General features: G+C 33.3%; 1 protein-coding gene across 3 annotated transcripts in view; it reads left to right on the top strand.

The window, feature by feature from the left end:
- slc12a5a (solute carrier family 12 member 5a) overlaps positions 1–21,268 on the top strand; it is a 145,953-nt gene that overhangs the window by 33,203 nt on the left and 91,482 nt on the right. The gene's annotated exons all lie outside the window — the stretch shown is intronic.

Genomic DNA, 21,268 nt, shown 5'->3' with positions numbered 1-21,268 from the left:
TCTTCCATTTTAAAGGCTGATATTTAAATCTAAATAGTGTTGGTTTAAAGCCAAGACAACGTGACTTTATTTATTTATTTATTTAAGACATCTCAGTATAATGATAGATAGCACAATGGCTTTTTTTACATTTTTTACACGTATATTTAATTAATTTGATAATTCTGCAATAATTAAATTAATTGTTTATGATTTAGATAGTATTATTTAAATAAAGGTATCTGCTAAGCCAGTTAAATTAATGTATAAAATAATAGACATGCAACATTTTTATAAAATCCATTTTTCATTGTAATTTTGAAATAAGTAATTAAGCCTTCAATTATAATCAGTTTTTTTTTCAGAAGTGCATTTTTTGTTTGTGCATTTCACAGATTCTGGACAATACTTTATTGCAATACTCCAAATGTGATTGTCAAGTGCTTTAGCATGAAGGCGTTTCAGTCTTTTGAAGGGGTTGTTCAAGTAGACTAGAATGTCTCAAAGCCCCTTCAGGCGTCACATCCTGGCGCTTTTAAAGCCGTCTCAACTTCTGCAAGCTCTCTGAGTCACTCAATTCACAATATTTCTGAATATAATAGTCTCAAATTATCAGATCATTGACAGCTCAATCACTAAAGGATCATAAAGCCATCATAAATGGCATTATGAACATTCACTCAGATTAATGCTGCAATTTTCCATATGCTGCTCTTTTTATTGCTGTTATAATACTAAAAAGATCTTTTCAATTTCTGCAGAAAATCTGGGTGGTGTTTGATTGTGCAAAAGTCAGTAATGTGGGTGGTTACCAGGGAGGTTGCTATACAGTTGCTAAGCCCACTAGGCACACATATATCTTTAAGACGTCTGTTGAGGAACACGTCATTTGAACAGCATTGCATTGCTGTGCGTGTAAAAACTGATCGGGTTTGCTGTGCAGTTGCTAGGGCATACTAGATGGTTGCTAGGGTTGTTTGGGTGGTTATTTGCAAACTTAAGTCAAAAGAGAATATTATTTTAGTATTTATTTTGTGGGACTATTTTAGTCCCCAACTAATACTTACTATTTTTTTTTTTCTTTTTATTTTATGTAATCATTATCTGTATTTAAAAAGCGTATGTTTTCCTTTATTGGTCTTTAATTAACCTTGTATCTTGATAAAATAACTTTTAATGTAAGCAAAATATGAATTAGTTTATTTTATTTTATTTTATTTTATTTTATTTTATTTTATTTTATTTTATTTTATTTTATTTTATTTTATTTTATTTTATTTTATTTTATTTCAGTTACTTTTAAATTTACTTTTTAGTAAACTGATGCCTAAAACTGATGCCCAACTGATGCCTAAAATATTTTATTTTGTTTTAAATGTTAGTTTAATTTAGCATAGTTCAGTTTTCAAAAGGTATTTATTTTTAGGGCACAACTGATGCCTAAAATATTTTATTTTATTTTATTTTATTTTATTTTATTTTATTTTATTTTATTTTATTTTATTTTATTTTATTTTATTTTATTTTATTTTATTTTATTTTATTTTATTATTTCAGTTACTTTAAAATTTGCTTTTATTATTTTAGGCCCAACTGATGCCTAAAATATTTTATTTTATTTTAATCAGTTTATTTTAGTTTAGGCCCACAACTGATGCTCTAAACATTTATTTTATTTTATTTTATTTTATTTTATTTTATTTTATTTTATTTTATTTTATTTTATTTTATTTTATTTTATTTTATTTTATTTTTATCTACAGTGCTAGGGTTGTTTTAGGTGGTTCAAATCAAAAGAGTCGATTTAGGGCTCTCGATGATATTCTGGTCTGCAGAAATGTCTCAAGTCTGTTTATCAAAACTAGTTTCAGTGTTTTTCACCAGTATAATAATAGTGCTGTTTTTAGTTCCTTAGCAGTGTTATTTTGCATCGAAACTGAAAGCTTAAGAGTAATGCATTCACTTGCGTCTGCAGAAAACATATTTCTCAGAATCCGTCAGCCTTATGCATGAACTATAAACAGACAACCTACCATTAGATAGAGTTCACTTCACACTCAGCATGGTGTTTTATTCACAAGTGCATTGCAGCCTATGCATCCAAAAACATAAAGCTGTAAATGTGAAGTAGTGCATTAAATATGTGTGTTTAATACAGTATGCGTTTAATGCACTTAATGGAATGGATGAGTACGGCTGGTGAATCCTATTAACAGACACCAGTTTCATAACATTCCCACTTAACCTGTTTCTTCGGAGTAATGGCTATTTCTGTGCCGGGAGAGACCGCAGGGTCACAGCCCGTCAACACATCTCCCCCGTCGCCTGAGGGAAATCAAGCGCCCGTTTCATTTATCTGTCTTTAACCTCCATCCACAGAGATCAGTCAGTCTGTTACTTATTTTTGCTCTTGTTCTCACACATCACGTTTCTTCACAGTCGCACTTAAGCTTATTCAACATGCCATTTGTCAAGATGGCTGCTTGAATGTCTGTTATTGTACGAGATAATATGTGATTCCACTGGCTAAAACAACTAATTTTTGGCTTGTGTTTGAACCAAAGGTTGCTAACTATAACCAACTAAAATTGGCTGCTAGATGCAGTTATAGTACCATTGTGTGGCTAAAAAGCATATTTCTCTTTTAATTGTCATAAAATAACTTTGTATTCTTTTACGCAAGCAACATATGAATTGCTTATTCACAACTAAAATATTTTATTATTTTAATGTATTTTATTAATTAATATTTTACTACACTTCCATCACAGTGTACAAAACCTCAGCCACATTAGCGTCTTATATTGCACAGAGAAAAATCAATTTGCTAGCAGGACAATATCCCGTATTTTTATTGCTGCTTCTTTCTTTCTGTCTCTTAGCTTTTGAATGGAAGGCGTCTAAGAGAAAGCTATTGAGCGTAATAGACTTTTCTTTAGCCTTACTCGTCTTCTCTGAGGCCAGTGACTCCGGCTGCGTGTTTTCTATCACAAAGCGGAGCTGATGGCGGCCTCTTATCAGCGAGCCCACAAGGCGCGAGCGCTTTCTGAGACATAAGCTGTGCGAGTGCTTGTGTAAACCGAACCCACAGCTACATTTCACACACACACGCACACAAATGCCCTCAGAGGCCAGAGACTGATAGGCCAGCAACACTTAGCTGCTAAACGCCAGGCATTGACCCTTAGAGTGAAGAAAAATTCCTTTTTTCCAGTGCAAAAAATATTTGGGGCACCAAGTTTTACACCTAAACAAATGGAAAAGACATAATTGATCAAATTATTTTTATTTTTTTATTTTACTTTTTGCATGCATATATGCTGGTCAAAAGAAAGGTTAGTTATTCATTTAAAAAAACTTTTTCCCAGTGGGAAAAACTACATGGTGCACCAGGTTTTACACTTAAATAAATAGCATTATTTAATAAAATTATTCGTTTTTGTTTATTTTAGTTTTTGCATGTATACAAGCTGGTCAAAAAAAAGAAAAAATCGTTATGCATTTAAAAAAATATTTTTTACAATGCACCAAAACTACTGATACTTTTTTCCCTTTGTATTTTATGTAATTACTATCTGTATTTAAAAAGCATATTTTTTCCTTTATTGGTCAATAATTAACCTTGTATCTTGATGAAATAACCTTTTATGTAAGCAGCATATAAATTGGTTTATTTCTCCCTGTTTGTTGTCTTTAAAATCATTATATGGCATATGGATATATTATTATTATTTATTAAGTACCAGTGTTCAGGTGCCAGTGGGTATTTTAGGCACCACATTTTATTTTATTTTATTTTATTTTATTTTATTTTATTTTATTTTATTTTATTTTTCATTTTAAATTTTTTTTAAATGTTATTAATTTAAAAAATATTTTTTTCCAATGGACAAAAACAACTTGGTGCATCAACTTCTACACCCAAACAATTGGAATAGACATTATTAACAAAAAATATTAGTTTTGTTATTTAAGTTTGGCATGCATATAAGCTGGTCCCAATAAAAAATAGTTAATGTTTTAACAATATCTAAATAAAATAGACATATATTATTATTCAGTTATTTTATTTTTATTATTATTATTATTATTGTTGTTTGTTTATTTGTTTATTTTAGCATGCATATATGCTGGTCCAAAAAATATATATATTTATTTAAAAATACCTTTTTTTCTGTATAAAGATAAAATAAAATAAATAAATAAAAAAGAAAAGAAAAGCACCGAAACAAATCCAAAAGACATGACATGAGAAAATTATTATTTATATTTTTGGTTTATTTTAGTTTTTGAAAGCATGTAGGCTGGTTCATTTAAAAAAAAGTTTGTTTGTTTGTTTGTTTTTAGCTTGATTTTAAACTAATGATGCTTTTTCCGATTTAGTTTAGTTTATTAGTTAATTAGATTGGTTCCCTGTGAAGGGATGTAACTAAGTTTCCATTTCAGCTAATGTAGCGTTGTGATGATGCAGTAATGTGTCGTAATGTGTGTGTGTTCAGCAGCACATCCGTGTTCAGTGGAGCGCTGTAGCATGGCATGTAAGCGTAAAGCGCCAATATCTCTCTTCCAGCCATTCCTTCTTCACAGTATTATTCATTGATGCGCGATCTGTTGTTTCCTCCGGCTATTTATAAACTAACACACAGCCTCAGAAGCACAGATCTCCAGAGTACATCACCCACCTTGTACCACATCCCCAAAAATGGGTTAGCAGCCTGTACACACTTTCCTACAGATTTAGAGACTTTTTGTGTGTTGTTGTCCTCATTTTGTCTTGTTCTTACTCTGTGTTTTCATGTCTTCACCGGCCTGCTTTTGTCTGAAACTCTCACGCTGTCCTGCTCTTCAGCCCTTCAGTTTTTAAAGGTCAGAGGTCATTCCTGTTATGCAAAATCTTTTGAACTCTGTAACGTGTTTTTTTGTTTTGTTTTGTTTTTAAAGACAAAAGAAAATGCTTGTATGGTAATATTTTCCTAAAAGTAACCAGAAAGTTAACAGAATGTAAAAATTATTTATTTATTTATTTAAAGAAAAAAAGAAAAAAAAAAAAAAAATATATATATATATATATATATATATATAAAATATATATAAATATATATATATAAATATATATAATATAATATAATATTTTTATTAGAATTATTATTATTATATTAGCCTGTTATTTATTTTAACAGGGTGGAATATTTTAGAGGGAGACTCAAAATGTTCAAATGTTCAACTCAAATGTTATATAAATATCTACATGTAAAATTTAAATTAAATTAAATGTAAAAAATAAATAAATAAAATGGTGTAAGATGCCAAAACATTTTGTGATGATATTTGGAATTCATATTGTTTGTTCATACTTTTCATATTCATACTTTTTTTATATTTCTGAATAATCATTTGAATATTTAATTTAATAAAAAAACAAAACAAAAAAAAATCCAATCCAAAATTTATTTAATTTTTTATTTATTCATTCATTGTAGGTGTGAGCATTAAAAAAAACTGAGTAATTTTACTTTCATCTTTAAAAAAATGGTTCTACACAATATAAATGTCCCTGAGATATATTGTTGTGAGCTCCGGTATTACAGACATCATATCATGTTTTTCATTTATCATTTTATTTTTTCCCCGTCAGTTCTTCATGTTTGTTTAGGCTGCACTGAGTCATAAAACTTCAAAGGTTTTAACCAACAGCATAAAAACAAGCATATGCTTCAGTCTGAAAATATGTTTCTCAAGACTGGAAAAGTAGAAAGATGCAGCACAGCAGCCAAGGACGTCCATCTGACGCATGCATATGTAGACGAACATTTACAAAATACTGCAGACCGAATGTCAGAATGAGATTTTGGGTCCTTAAAGTTACAGTATGTTTTCATATTACATGAACTCTTTTTGCACAACATCAAGAAGATTAGATTCCTCATTATATCAGCCTTTGAAACAGTCTGATTATGACTGTAGTTATGGAGGATATACAGTTCAAGAACAAAGAAGGCATACATTTACTAGTCATGTATAGTGTCTGTGCACTGCTGGGTTGCCAGAACCTTTGAAATTAATCTTCTGCTAATTCATTTCATGCTAATTAATGCTGCAAAAGAAAATATAAATATGCTAAGCAGGCCAGTGCTGTGAAGCTCCTGCTTCATTTCAAGGCATCAAAAAACCTGTGAATTGTTTTTCATGAAAAGAACAATTCCCAATGCTTTTTTTTAACTCGGCAAGATTATGTACAATATTAGATATTTATTAACCTCTACTGTTTACTGTCTATCTTTTTGTCTTGCTTTGATATTTGTCAAACCCTGTGCAAATCTGGAGAAGCTGCAGTATGTAGCATGCAAAGCTTACTAAACTCCACTTTTGTCGCTGCTGTCTCATTAGTACCTGTTCCTCCAGCTGCACCCGTGGGTCCCGAGTTCACCCAGTGCAGTCAGGCAAGACTGAAGGGTCATGGGACGATACTGAGACAACAGTCATATCATAACACATGAGGACTGCTGCTGACCTCGTCCTGGCTACTCGCTGGTAAATTAGTTTAGATTAATGTGCTTTTAATTAAAGTTTGTTCTTAGCCTCATTTGCGCAGCAGTTTGACCCGAGCAGATGCTCATGCCGGCAGTCACATGTTCTGCTCTCTGCACATGCAAACCCAATTTCCCTCAGATACGCATGTTAGACTTTGATGGGTGATCAGTACTGTTACTTATTTCTTGCACCATGTGTGTGAATTTGTGTGTGTATATAAAGAAGGAATTATTTGAATTAGAATATTTAATGAAACTTTAAAAAAGAGCAAAAATGCAATAGAATCATATAATATATAATAAAATATTTAGTATGATCTTCTATTCTTTTATATATTTTAATAAGTACAGGTCAGAGTAAGTATATTGTTTCACTTTTACATTAATATATCTCTTATGCTGAATAAATTTTTTAACAGTTTTTTCTCAAAAGTTAGTTAAAATATAGAAGTTTTACTTGCACTTTACTTGCATTTAATATGCTTTGTGTGTATATAAAATAATATATATATATATTACAGAAAATATGAACAGGAAATGGTTTGTTTTAACAACTTTATTTTATTTACTTTTTTTTTAATGTCTTCACATTCAGTATACAGCACAAAATATAAACATGAAATGTTTTTTTAATAACTTTATTTTATTTTATTTTACATTTTTTATTTATTTATTTATTTATTTATTTATTTTTATTCTGTATACAGCCTATAATAGAAACAGAAAAGGGTTTAATAACAGTTGGTATTCAAATTTTGGTATTAATTTTCTTTTCTTTTTCTTTTATTATTTCTGTTTTAATAAATAAAATAACTATTTTATTTTATTTTGTTTTATATAAATTAGCTTTTTTAAAATTTTATTTTAAATATGTTTTTAAAAACACGTCTTTTGCTGTTATGCAGTGTCTTGAATTGTTTTTTGAGCATCCCACTGTGAACATTGCATTGTTTCATACTGCACAGCCTCCAATAGACTCTGATCTTTTGAGAAACATAATCATTTTGATTATGTTTAGATGTTCAGGATTCAGAGATGTTGTTCACAGTCGCTGTGCTTGCCAGGATGCATCATCCCATAAATCCCCAGGATCCCTTGTCTTACTCAGTCAATTTTCACTCTGTGGTCCTGTCTTGACGGAGTCCGGTGGGTTTTGATTGAGCTGATTTGTCGTGACACGGGTTTGTGATGTTCCTGACATGTTCAAACATGTAGACGTCTGCTCTAATACATTGCAGCCATCGCACGATCCTGTATTTGTCTGCTCTCGATGGCTGAAGTAATGAACAATATCATTCAGTGTGCATAAATGTCACCGTCTAATTACAGTTTTATAAATTAAATTATACTGAAATGCATTTTCTTCGCTCTGAGCAATGAAAGCATTACTGTAACCGCTGTCCTGTCCCAGGTGTGCAGCGTTCAAGTCGCTGCATTACAAAATCTCCAGAATGCGAAGGAAACAATAACAGATGTGACAGCAAATAAAAAATGGGTAGGAATTTAAAATGTAGCTGGTAGATGCCAAAATATGTTGTGGAATTACAGCACGATTTGTTGGTTAAAAGGTACGAAATAAGATACTAAACAAGCTTTTTAAAAGATGAGAGATTTGTTCATATAAAGTTCTCTCACTAAAAAGCTCCTTGATAAAATGACAAATCAAATAAACCGTAGGATGGAATTAAAAGAGTTTGGTTCGATAGTCCTCAGGTCAATTTCAGCATTTTTTGTTTACCCTTTTATTGATTCCTCCGTGTGACCGCAAATCCTTTGATATTTTCAGTGTTTTTATTGAGTTTGTTCATTGTACTGCAGGGTCGTTTTAGACCGATGGTCAGTTTGATTTGTGACTTAACCTTTACAGATATCAGTGATTGCAAATTGAAAGTCCAATGAAATATAACTCGTTTTGTACCTGGATTACATGATTATTTCTGTCTCAGCCAATTGACCCTATTGTCAGTGTGCCTTTCTGCAAACTTATTCTTAGTTTTTTGTACATCCGCTTTTTTTTTTTTTTGGACATCAAACTACTGTAGCTGGTCGTTTTAAATGAGGGCAAGAAAATCTTCGTTTTTAAGTGACCAGAAAGAACTGCAATTCTGCTTTATGCTACTTGTGTAGTGTCATTTTTTATTTTTATTTTTTAAAGGAATAGTTCATCCAAAAATGAAAATTTGCTAAAAATGTACTGAGATTTAGATGAGTTTGTTTTTTCATCAGAACAGATTTGGAGAAATGTAGCATTACGTCACTTGCTCACCAACAGATCCTCTGCGGCGAATGGGTGCCGTCAGAATGAGAGTCCAAACAGCTGATAAAAACAAAAATCCATAAGTAATCCACAACACTCCAGTCCATCAATTAACGTCTTGTGTAGCAAAAATCTGCATGTTTGTAAGAAACAGCTTTAAACCCTTGCTTTTGGACAAAATATGAGTCTGTACTCCATAATAACACTTCCTCCAGTGAAAAAGTCCATCTCCTGTTGTCTCTCACATCAAAATCCACCCACATATTTGTTTAGAACTGTTTTGGACTGTTTTGGCTTGTAAACGGCGCTTGATCTGTGCAGATTTCTTTTCTGATTCAGACAAGATGACTTTTTCACTGGTGGAAGCGTTATTACGGATTATGAACTCGTAGAGTTTAAAAACATGTTAGTGATGGATTTGTTTCTTACAAACATGCAGCTTTTGGCTTCATAAGATGTTAACTGATGGACTGGAGTGGTGTGGATTACTTGTGGATTATTGTTTTTATCTCTCATTCTGACGGCACCCATTCACTGCAGAGGATCCGTTGGAGATCAAGTGACTACTTGGAGTTTTACAGTTCAGCACATTTTTCACGCACAGGTATCTGTCACTGATTTGTGTGTATGTTTTATGAGGTGACTCATCATTTCAGAAGCTTTTTAAGGGTATCAAACCTCCCGCTTCCAGTGACACTGTTTTTGTTGAAGCAATCTCTGTTCCCACTGAGTTTCTGCCATGTTAATAGTGTCTCCCTGCCAGTCGTCTGATGTTGCTGAACTCGTTGCTGTTCTGTGTTATTGTGAAATACAGCGGGTTGTTTTGCCGTAGCGCTGGACATTTAAACTGGTTGTGAAAACCCTTTACTCTGCTGCACTAAAAACCACTTGAGTATGTCGCAGTTAATAAGAAAGGTCAATGTAGCATAGAATTACATCTGATGGGCAGCGGTAATGACTTTGCCTTTTATAGCGCTCCGTGCGCTAAATGAATACATATATGTCTAGGACAGATGGGGATTGCTTTAGTGTCTGTGTTCAGACATTACATGGAAATAGTTAATCACAAATACAATAGTGCTTAAAAATGCGTTTACAATTGGGGAAAAAAATTTCCTCAAAAGTTTCCCCCTATTTTTTCCCCAAAAGTTATTTATTGTATACATACTTTTAGCATTATGTCATACAGTAATATACTGTAAGTCTTTTCTTTTGGTAGCCTAAAGGAATAGTTTATTCCTTTCCTGCTGTTATTTTATGCATTTATTTGTATACCTATTTTTATATATTTATTTATAGTATTTATATACTTAATAATAGCTTAGTTTTTGTTTTTATATTTTAGGTTTTCATTTGAATTTTTGTTCATTTTCAGTTGTAGTAATTTTAAGTACTTTTATAATTTTTAGATTTTCACAAAAATATATTTTTATTTAGGTTAATTGTTTAATTTTCTGTTTTAGTTTTATCGATTTTAGTACTTCAGCGTAAATATTTTACATTTTTGCTTACTTTTTGTTGTTTTTTATCTAATGTTTCTATTTTATTTCATGATTTTTAGTAGTGTTAGTTTTAGAAATAAAATAAATAGAATAATAGAATAGAATAATAGAAATTGCATTAGAAATAATGCATTATATACATTTTATGCTATTTATTTGATGTGTATTTGGGTATGTGTGTGCGCATATATTTAATATTAATTGTACAAAATTTATTTTATTTTTTAAATTTCTTTCGTTATAAATTCATATTTTTTTCAAAATTCATATACACTCTTAAAAATAAAGTTGCTTTAAGAGGCTTTTTACAGTGATGCCATTGAAGAACCATTCAGTCAAAGGTTCTTTAAAGAACCATCTCTTTCTCACCTTTTTATAATCTGAAGAACCTTCTTTCGCCACAAAAAAACTTTTGTAAATCAGAAGGGTTCTTCAGATGTTAAAGATTCTTTATGGAACCATTTAGATGTAAAAGCTTCTTCTATGGCATCATGAAGCACCATTATTTTTAAGAATTTAGGAATGGTATGTACATGCTACCTCATGGTTTCTAAGTGAATATGGTACCATGGTACTTCTGTTTGCAGAAAAAATTTTTGGTACTTTTATGTAAGTGTAATTAGTTTTACTCAGACTGTCATTTTGCTACTATAATTCAAATAGGCGCCTTGTTAGACAATTGACTACGGGGTCTTAATTTGTCACATTTTAGCCCTTGATCAAAGCCAAAATCTTCCTTTTTTTCTGCCAATAATCTCCACCAAGCTCGATACTAATCGCTTGCACTGCTGTGCAATTTATTTGCTGTCAAACTGTGACTTTTAGTCACAAAAAAACTCCGCTGTCATAATATTTGCTCTTCTTGCGTCTGATCCGGTGCACGTACACACAGTCTGTGAGCGGCTCGTTGCTGCCCCATATATCCACATCTGCGTTTGGGAGACACAGATATTTGCCCTCCTTTCCAGCACCTTGAGGGAAAAGGCTTCACAATGCTTGGTACGGCTCCAATTTAATAGCCAAACACAGTAATTGTACAAATAGCTGATTGCAATGCGTCCTAATGCATAGGGAGACTGGATAAGAAGCGTTCAAGAGATGTTTAGTGTAATTAGCAAATAACATGTTTGGATGAGCGAGAGAGGAGTCATAACCCGATGCAAGCGAACACCCTACAGCTGCTCGCTTTGGGCTTCTGGATGCATTCGCTGTGCGATTTGTTTGCGTGTGCGAGTAAAGACAGGTCAAAATGCCTGCATCCGACAGGTTAGGCTGCTTGTCTGAACAGGAGCCGCATTTGTATGGATATCTGAGTGGTTATAATGACTACACGTCCCCCTGAGCTCAACCAGGGCCAAAAATGGCCTTTATTACCGCTCTACATGCAAATGCCATATGCAAATACAGGTTCATTAGATGATCTCCGGATCCTCCGCTGACAATTCAGTTTTTTTTCTCCCAGAGTATCGCTTTCCTTGCCCTCTTTTCTGTAGTGGGAAAAAGTGGGTCAACTCATGGCGTTGTCTATTTCCAGCCTGTGAAAACTCACACAAATAGAAACCAATAACAATCAACAGATATAGACAGCACTGACATTTCAGTGCTTGTATGTGTGGTTGGAAATGAGTAATTAAATGGCAATTTCTTGCTGTTGTTTTATTTCTCTAAATAACTATATATATATATATATATATATATACATATATTTAGAGAAATAAAAAAAAAAAAATTTTCAAATGTGATACTATGAATAAAGTTATACTTCAAATAAATTATATAATACTTAGTAATTAAACATTAAAAGTAAAATTATATATACACACATATATATATATATATATATATATATATAATGTATCATTTAAAATGTGTTCACTGTATTATGTACGTGTGTGTATATAGTATATGTCCATACGTTTAATATAATAAATATAAAATAAATATATTTATTGACAATAAATTTACATATACATATAAAGAATTAATATATAAATATTTTGTAATATTTTTTAAATGTTTACTATTTTATTTAGTACTATATATATAGTAATACTATATATATATAGTTAATTGCATCCAAAATATTTTTTTTTGTTTACATAATACATGTATGTGTACTGTGAATATTTATTATGTATATATAACTACACACACATACAGTATATATTTTGAAAATATTTACATGGATATACATTTACATATATATATATATATATATATATATATATATATATATAGTCTTATATTTTATGTGATATACACATATTTTTTAAAATATCAACATAACTTATTTTTCTTAAATATATACATGCATGTGTTTGTACTTACATATACATAATAAATATACACAGTATACCCATATATTATGTAAACAAAAGCTTATATATATGGTTAAAATATATTAGTGCACTATATTTCTTTTTTAGAATTTACTGTTTAGAATTTATTATTGTTGTTGTTATATATTTTGTCTATGTAGCTAAATACTCATAATTTAGAAACTGTTGCTAAAAAAAACCTGGCTAAATGTAATTTAATAATATTTAAAATAATAAATAAATTAAGCATTTGAGATGCACGTTACAGATGAAATGTTTGTTGAAGCCTTTTCATGTTGATTTTAGAGGCAAAGCATGTCTTTTTATGCTAAAAATACTTTCTCTTCTCCTGTTTTGTTTTGTAGGCTTTCTGAAGTGTTTGTCTCTGAACAATTGTAGTCATGGAGTTTGTAAAACCTGCTTGGAATTAATCGTTATTTTATCATTCAATTTAGTGCGGCTAATGGAGCATAAATTACGTTAAACTAAACAAATGTTCAGTTTGTCTTGTTACGGATTGTGTATTTAATCCTTATTTTTAATCGACTGCTCAGATGTCAGCACTGTTTTCCTGAACTGTCAAGACGAATCGGATTCTTGTTGCATCCGGGTTCTCAATGCTGCCTTTATCAACTCTCATCCCAAAGGCTTTTTTTCCAACAGAAAACCCCCGCAATAGTTCTGTCAGGTTCACCTTTAAACTCAGCACGCATTTCCTATCTGCACTGCCAGGTCTGGAAGAAGCTTTTCTTCAGCGCTGATGGCTGTTTGTTGTTCGCCGTGAGATGAAGAGGAAGATGGAGATTGGATTCCCCTTGATTTTGATCGCGTGGATCAAGCATGCTTAATAGGTACACAGAGCAGCGTCGGCCGTGTCGTAGCACTCCATCTGGACTTTGATCTCTTTGAGAGGCCGAGGCCTGAAGAAAGGATCCGGCGCTCGTTTGATGATTCTGCGCTCTGGACCGCTTTGCCTGGGAAGAGATTGTTTGAACTTGGAGCAGCTGTGTTTGCTGTCAGCGCCTCCAGGTACTCTCATGCTCCTTTGCATCTTGCAACGTAAAGTAATTCTCACGGGCAGCTCGAGTTGCTCTGAGAAAGACACGTTTATGGAGCTGCAGAATTCATGCCATTATCCACGGATGCATTAAATTTGCAGGACGCTTTTCAGTGAGCCTCAAAGATGAGGTAGACGTAATAAAACAGTTCTTACCATGTACAAAGCACTTGCACACGCTTATTCGATTTGCTTGTAGGCAGTACATGAACATATGTACTGTATACAGTATATGCCCATATATGTGTGAAGAGTTATAGACAGAATTTTCAAAAATCATGTTTCTTCATTGTGCTTTCCAATTAATCTTAGTCAAGCTGCAGTTGGGTTAGTTTGATATAAACCAAAATACAGCTAACTAACACAGTAAAACACAATAAAAACATGATAACAATATAAAACATAATTTTTGAAAATGTAAAAAAATACGGCATTATCTGTTTTTGCAAATAAACTCTTCATGTTTATTTAAAATAAATATAAAACAAATGTATTTATTGACAAATTTACATATACATGTAAAGACTTTTTAAAGAAATATTTTTAAATGTTTAATATGGTAATTTATAATATTTTATTTACTACTGTTACTACTATTTTATTTTACAGTTTACTACACAAATGAATTTACATGTGGATAACGTATGTAAAATATTTTTAAATGTTTAATTTTATAATTATATATTTATATTACATTTATTATCATATATATACACGTGTAATTTATAATAAATATAATTTATTTATATAAACAGTATTTTAAAATGTGTGTGTGTGACACTCTGTGTGTATATTTTGTAATATATTCTACACATTTAGAGAGAGAGAGAGAGAGAATTAAACATTTTAGAGAGAGAGAGAGAGAGAGAGAGAGAGTATTAAATAAACAATGCATGCAATAAATTATCCAAATTTGCTAGACTCTTTTTAGTACAAGGTGGAAGTAATGAAATGAAGTCCTTACCATGTACAACGCACTCGCACATGCCTGTATGAGGCTCTCCAACATTTACCAAGCATAGATCGCCAGTCCTCGGCAGCTCAAGAGTATGATTAGATTTGTTTGTGAAAGGAAAGGACAATTTCAGTGCAGTCAGTTCAGAGAAAACAATTTGCACTGCAGATGGATCTCCGTCATTCTATTAAACTCACCGATAGGTAGGCAGACAGACAGATTGATGAAAGATTGGAGTGGAATCAGCAAATTTGATGCAGTTCTCACACTGAACTTCACAGAGCACTTCGGCATCCGTATCCCAGTATCTCAGGGTGTGTGCGATTGCGTACCGAGTCCTTTTAAAGGTTAATGAAGGGGGTTTGTGCTCCGGGCACAAACATTATCTGACTTTGAGTGCTAAGCGAGTGAAGCTCAGATGAATCTAATGAAGAGGAAAGTCATTAGGAGAGCAGCTATCATGCTGCGCTCTCGCCGCTCCTCAGATGCGATAGCGGGGGCTGTGATGGACGATTGTTTGCTGCTTTATCACACTTTGTTTGTTTGATTTCCCAGGGCCGCGGCTCAAGGGTAGGTGGGCATCGACTCCCCCTCACCGCGTGTGCACGGACACGAGAGCTCACCCTCCTCTTCGGCTCTCTAATTCAATTTCCACACGACATGGCCGCCCATCGTTTCGGTATTTCGAGTGTTTGTCAGGCAGCGTGTTCATTAAGGAGCAGCCTTGAGCTCTAATATGGCCGCTTAGTCATCGACATCAGAGAATCTCAGCCTGGAAAGAATGGATCCCAGAGTCGCACCCTGAGCTTTTATTGTCAGTCGCTGGCTAATTAAGATTGGCTGCGAAGGTTGTTTCAATCACCGAGGTCTTTTTTGTCGGCATGTGCGCCAGTGTGCAGTAATGAGTGCTTTAATGAGCTTCCTGGCATTGCACCGATGCTTCATGGTTGAAGCCGGATTTAGGCCGGAAGTTATTTTTCTGCTGTTTGTGACTGGAATGGATGGGTGTTCCGGGGCATTTCGATAAGGTAACATGACCTCTGCTGTGAGTAAAGATGCAGGTCAAATTAGAGCATTGCGGTTTCGAAATGGCTGGATTTTATCAAACTGCGATTTATTGCTCTTATTATTTGACGTTTAACCAGATAGTGCCAAATATTTGATACATGATGACTTTCTAAGACCTCTGCATGATTAACATGATCAACAGTTTCCTGAAAACCTTTTTGCCTTTCTGCTTAGAAATCATTGCTGATATTGATCAAATAGTAGTAAAAATAATGTTATTTATTGGATTGAAGTAGTTTGTGCTTGCTTAATATTTCATAACAATTTTCTTTGCCAAGTATGTTAATATTTGGAAAATTGCAATTACATACTGTAAATAAATGTAAATACATTTTAGATAAATATAAAAATAAGTAAATGTAGTTTAATTTATTCATTAAAATTTTAATATGCTTACTTTTATTTTACTTTTTTGCATTAAAGCACTGTTTCCAGTAATACATAAAGCAGTAGAAATGTATATTCCTATATATAAAATAAACCAGTTGAAATACTTTAAAAAATATTACAGTACATACATGCATACATACATAAATATATAAATTACATATAAATACATATACACATACACATATAAATAAACACACGCACACGTATCAACAAATATAATTTATATTTATTTATTACTATACACACACTTTAATATTACTTTTTTTGCATTAAGCATTGTTTCTGATAATAAATAAACAAATAAAATATAAATACATATAATTAAAATAAGCTTTACCTATATATATATATATATATATATATATATATATATATATGAATAAACACACATTTATTTATTTCCACAAAGCCAGTCATAAGTAGCACAGTATATTTGTACCAATAGCCAACATTACATTGTATGGGTCAAAATTGTCTGTTTTTATTTTTATGCCAAATATCATTAGGATATTAAGTAAAGATCATGTTCCATTAAGATATTTTGTAAATTTCCTACCATTAATATATCTAAACTTAATTTTTGATTAGTAATATGCATTGCTACAAACTTCATTTGGACAACTTTAAAGGAGATTTTCTCAATATTTAGATTTTTTTTTTTTTTTTTTTTTTCAGATTTTTCAGATTTTCAAATAGATAAGTAAGGTATATAAAATTGGACCCTTATGACTGGTTCTGTGGTCCAGGGTCACATTTATACATTACATATCCATTTACTAAATTTTTTTTTTTTTTTTTTTGCATTAAAGTACTGTTTCTAAATAAATAAAGCAATTGAAGTAAATCAAGAAATTTCCAGAATTCCACTGATATTTAATGTGGCAATGATAATTAATGTGGAAAATACAGAAAAAAAAGTCTGCCGACTGTCTGTGTTTACTTACATGTAAATAAACGTGCCCACACGAGAGGTCTTGCTATCTTATTCACTGTAACGTCCTTGTGTAAGTGCTCTCTGTCTCTGAGTCAGCACCGCAGGGCAGTCAGGTGTGTAAACGGCATCATGTAACGGGCCTGTGTCACTGCTCTGTCACACCGTGTGTATGTGTGTGTCTATACCACCTCTGAGCTTCAGCTCCCAAACCAACCCAGCTGTGTGACGACGCCACCTGATCCTGCCCTGCTCTGTGTACAACAACTCTCACTACTGACCCACAATCCTCAGTGCTTGGTTAAAGCCCCTGGGGGAGACAAACTCACCTGGAACGCTGCGCTTCTCTGGCTCGCTCTGTCATATATGTCATTGGCCGTGTCGCTTTATATTGATTTCGACTGGTTAGTAGCCTAGCAGTTGCCAGCCCAGTAGTTGAATGGAATATTATATTATATAGTATTATAAATAATAATATTATATTATTAATGATGAAATATAATTAAACATCTATCTATCTATCTGTACATAAAAAAAATATAAATATTTGGAACTGCCAAGTGTTTGTGTGTGTGTATAAATTATTAAATAATTTGCACACATACGTAAAAATATATATGTCACGAGATGTGCTTCCTGTCTACAGCGGCTGTTTCTTCTCCATCCCTGCCGAGGCACTTGGTTTCTGAGCCGCCTGTGTCGTAAAGGTGCGTTCAGAAGGGCCCAGCGCTGACAGCTTTTGTAATTGAGTGCTTACAGGTCACAGACCATTTCAGACGCGCCAGAGTCTTCCTGACAGCTCTCAGCCCAAAAATAGCCCCATTCCAGCTGAGTCGCCCGAGTGGCTTGTCTTGTATGATGGCATGGAAAAAGAGGCACACGACGTTCAGAGAGCGTCTCGCAAACTTCCATCAGACGGTCTTTCAGTGTGTTTGTGTGTGTGTGTATGTGCATGTTCAACAGATGATTTTTTCACCTTATAGAGTTCTAGATTTATATGAAATGCTTGCAGAATATTAGTGTGTTTGTCATTGCTATATAGTAGTGTTGAAGATGGCTGGTGGTTGTTTTGAATTGGATTTTTCACTTTTTTAATATAAAAAATATAAATACTCACTTACGAATTTTTATGCACAAACGTAAGGTGTACTTTTATTGCTCAAAAAGATACAGTGTAAGATAAATATTTACTAATATCTGATATGATCAAGCTAAATGTGGTTCTTTCAGTGGGTCTAATTGATTCAGTAACTGATTCATAATTGATTCAGTGCCTGAGTTTTAGGCTAATTAATTTGAGACTCATTTGTTAGTCAGATTTGATTCATAAGAGGCTTTTTTTTTAAGTATGGTTTTGTTAGTATAGTTTACATTACTGGTCCGGTATTAGTCTGTATTGTGATATTTGACATATATTTTGTGTTCACAAATGTTGTTTAGAATTATGGAGATTTTAATGAGCAATAAGCTTGATATGATCATTTTAATGTAAAGTAATAGGATTGCTTTAAGATGTAGTGGCTGTTAGCAGTGTTTTGTAACATTTGTTTTTAATACTCAACCCAAACCAAAAAAATAAACAAAGCAATGGCAAATAAGCAACCATCATGAATATGGATCCATTACCTGCTGTAGAAAATGAAAAATGTTGATTACACCAGTGACTCGATTGAAATCACCTGAGATTAACAAACCAGGTGATCTTGTTACCGCTTTAGTTTCAATCTCATTCTCACTTCAGTTGCATCGGGACCCAACATATACACAAATACATGAGACATATAAGAGCGCTTCAGAATAAGAGCTGCTGAGCTTTCGAGATCCCTGTAGATGTTATAAATCATTTGTGAGCACTGAAGTGTGTGTGTGTGTGTGTGTAGTTGTGGTAATTGTAAATAATCCCCTGCGGCTGCACCGGCGGCGTCCGTTTCTCATGTAGACGCATTAATGTCTTTCAAAAGCATGTGGATTGTTTTTGTGACTTGTGGCGAAATGCCTTTTTCTTTCTCTCGTCGTCTTCCATGCCGCGCAATTCGGTCACCTAATAGATTTTGTGTAACTGCAGGCTACCTGGAATTTGCTTCTGAACTGTGCATCTGTTCTTTGGCTGGAAGATCCACATGAGAATCTGAATGGAGCGTTTGGATAAAAGACTCCAGCTTGCATCTGTGTCCCTTTCTTTTTCCCCTCTATCTCTGTTTTCCACTCTTTTTTTTCACTCTATTCTTTCCATCTCTGTTTGCTCTGAGTTTCCAGTGATGTGAGCCGCTGATCACATCGATTGTGTTTTACAAAACAAATTTGCAGGCACAGAATGCAGTTATTTAGTGACATGAATGGCTGAAAGAGGATTTTGACAAACCAACAGTAGATAAAGGATTCCTCAGGAGAGGAGTATGCATTTACCATATACACGATAAAGCATCCACTAATGAAACAAGTACTCAAACCATATCTAAATTATATCACAGAGACTTGACTGTGCAAAACCACCCGAAACACCCTTGCAACTGCATCATTCCTAAATCATTTAGAGCACCTTAGCAACACCATAGTAACATGCTTAATTTACTCTGGCGCCTTAGCAACACCATAGCAATGTGCTTAAATCACTCAGAACACCTTAGCAACACCATAACAATGTGCTTAAGTCACTCAGAGCACCTTAGCAACACCATAACAATGTGCCTAAGTCACTCAAACACCTTAGCAACACCATAGCAACATGCTTTAATCACTTAGAGTACCTTAGCAACCCCACAGAAATGTGCTTAAATCACTCAGAACATCTTAGCAACACCATAACAATGTGCTTAAGTCACTCAGAGCACCTTAGCAACACCATAACAATGTGCCTAAGTCACTCAAGTGCCTTAGCAACACCATAGCAGCATGCTTTAATCACCTAGAGTACCTTAGCAACACCATAACAACGTGCTTAAATCACTCAGAGCACCTTTGCAACACCATAACAACGTATTTGATTCTCTCAGAGCACCTTAGCAACCCCAAAGAAATGTGCTTTAATCACTTAGTGTAATTTAGCAACACCATAACAACGTGCTTAAGTCACTCAGTGCACCGTAGCAACACCATAACAATGTGCTTTAATTACTTAGAGTAACATAGCAACATGCTTAAGTCACTCAAATACCTTAGCAACAGCATAGCAACTTGCTTAAATTGTTAAGAGCACTTTAGCAACACAATGGCAACATGCTTTAATCACTCAGAGCAACTTAGCAACACCATAATAATGTGCTTAAGTCACTCAGAGCACCTTAGCAACACCATAACAACGTGCTGAAATCACTTAGAACACCTTAGCAACCCTATAGTAATGTGTTTAAATCACTCAAATACCTTAGCAACAGCATAGCAACTTGCTTAAATTGTTAAGAGCACCTTAGTAACCCTTTGGCACCATGCTTAAATCATTTAGAGCACCTTATCAACACCATAACACTGCGCTTAAGTCACTCAGAGCACCTTATTAACCACAAAGCAACATGCTTAAATCACTTAGAGCAGCTTAGCGACCCCATGGCAACATGATTAAGTCGCTCAGAGCACCTTAGCAACCACATAGTAATGTGTTTAACTCATTCAAGTACCTAAGCAACACCATAGCAACATGCTTAAATCATTTAGAGCACCTTAGCAATGCCATAACAATGTGCTTAAGTCACTCAGAGCACCTTAACAACCCCATAGCAACATGCTTAAATTTCTCAGAGCACCTTAGCAACCCCTTGGCATCATGCTTAAATCTCTCAGAGCACCTTAGCAACAGTTTTGCAGTGTAAAGCTGTTTAAATTTTAATTTTCAGTGGTTGTTTTAGAGTTTATCGTGTTGTCATGGTGACGAAGTGAAAATTTGCATGCAGAAAATTGGATGTCTAAATTGTTTTTTCCCCTCACACTAATATCATGTTATCATGCATGTTCACGTGTTGTGGCTGGTGAAACACGGAATATTTTAATTTTCGGATCAGCCCCGTTCACCTCCACTGCAGATGCCAGACTGTTGATTGTAGCCATTGTTTGGTGTTATAACATCAACCTTATACCATAAGTGTTGTCGACTGAGCTGAATTTGTGCTGAACCCAGAATATTCCTATAATGTCTTATGTAATTTTGCTTTTCAGCTATCTTTGCTTTTTAGGGTGCCTAGATATTCTTACTTACTAAAACAATACACTTTTTACATTTTAATTATTATATTATTATCATTATAATAAAATGTTATTATTTGAATAACTTTTAACATATTTAACCTA

The sequence above is a fragment of the Labeo rohita genome, chromosome 6 (genome assembly GCF_022985175.1).
Source record: "Labeo rohita strain BAU-BD-2019 chromosome 6, IGBB_LRoh.1.0, whole genome shotgun sequence".
NCBI lineage: Eukaryota > Metazoa > Chordata > Actinopteri > Cypriniformes > Cyprinidae > Labeo > Labeo rohita.
The sequence above is the reverse complement of the archived record's forward strand: the minus strand, read 5'-3'. Positions and strand labels throughout refer to the sequence as shown.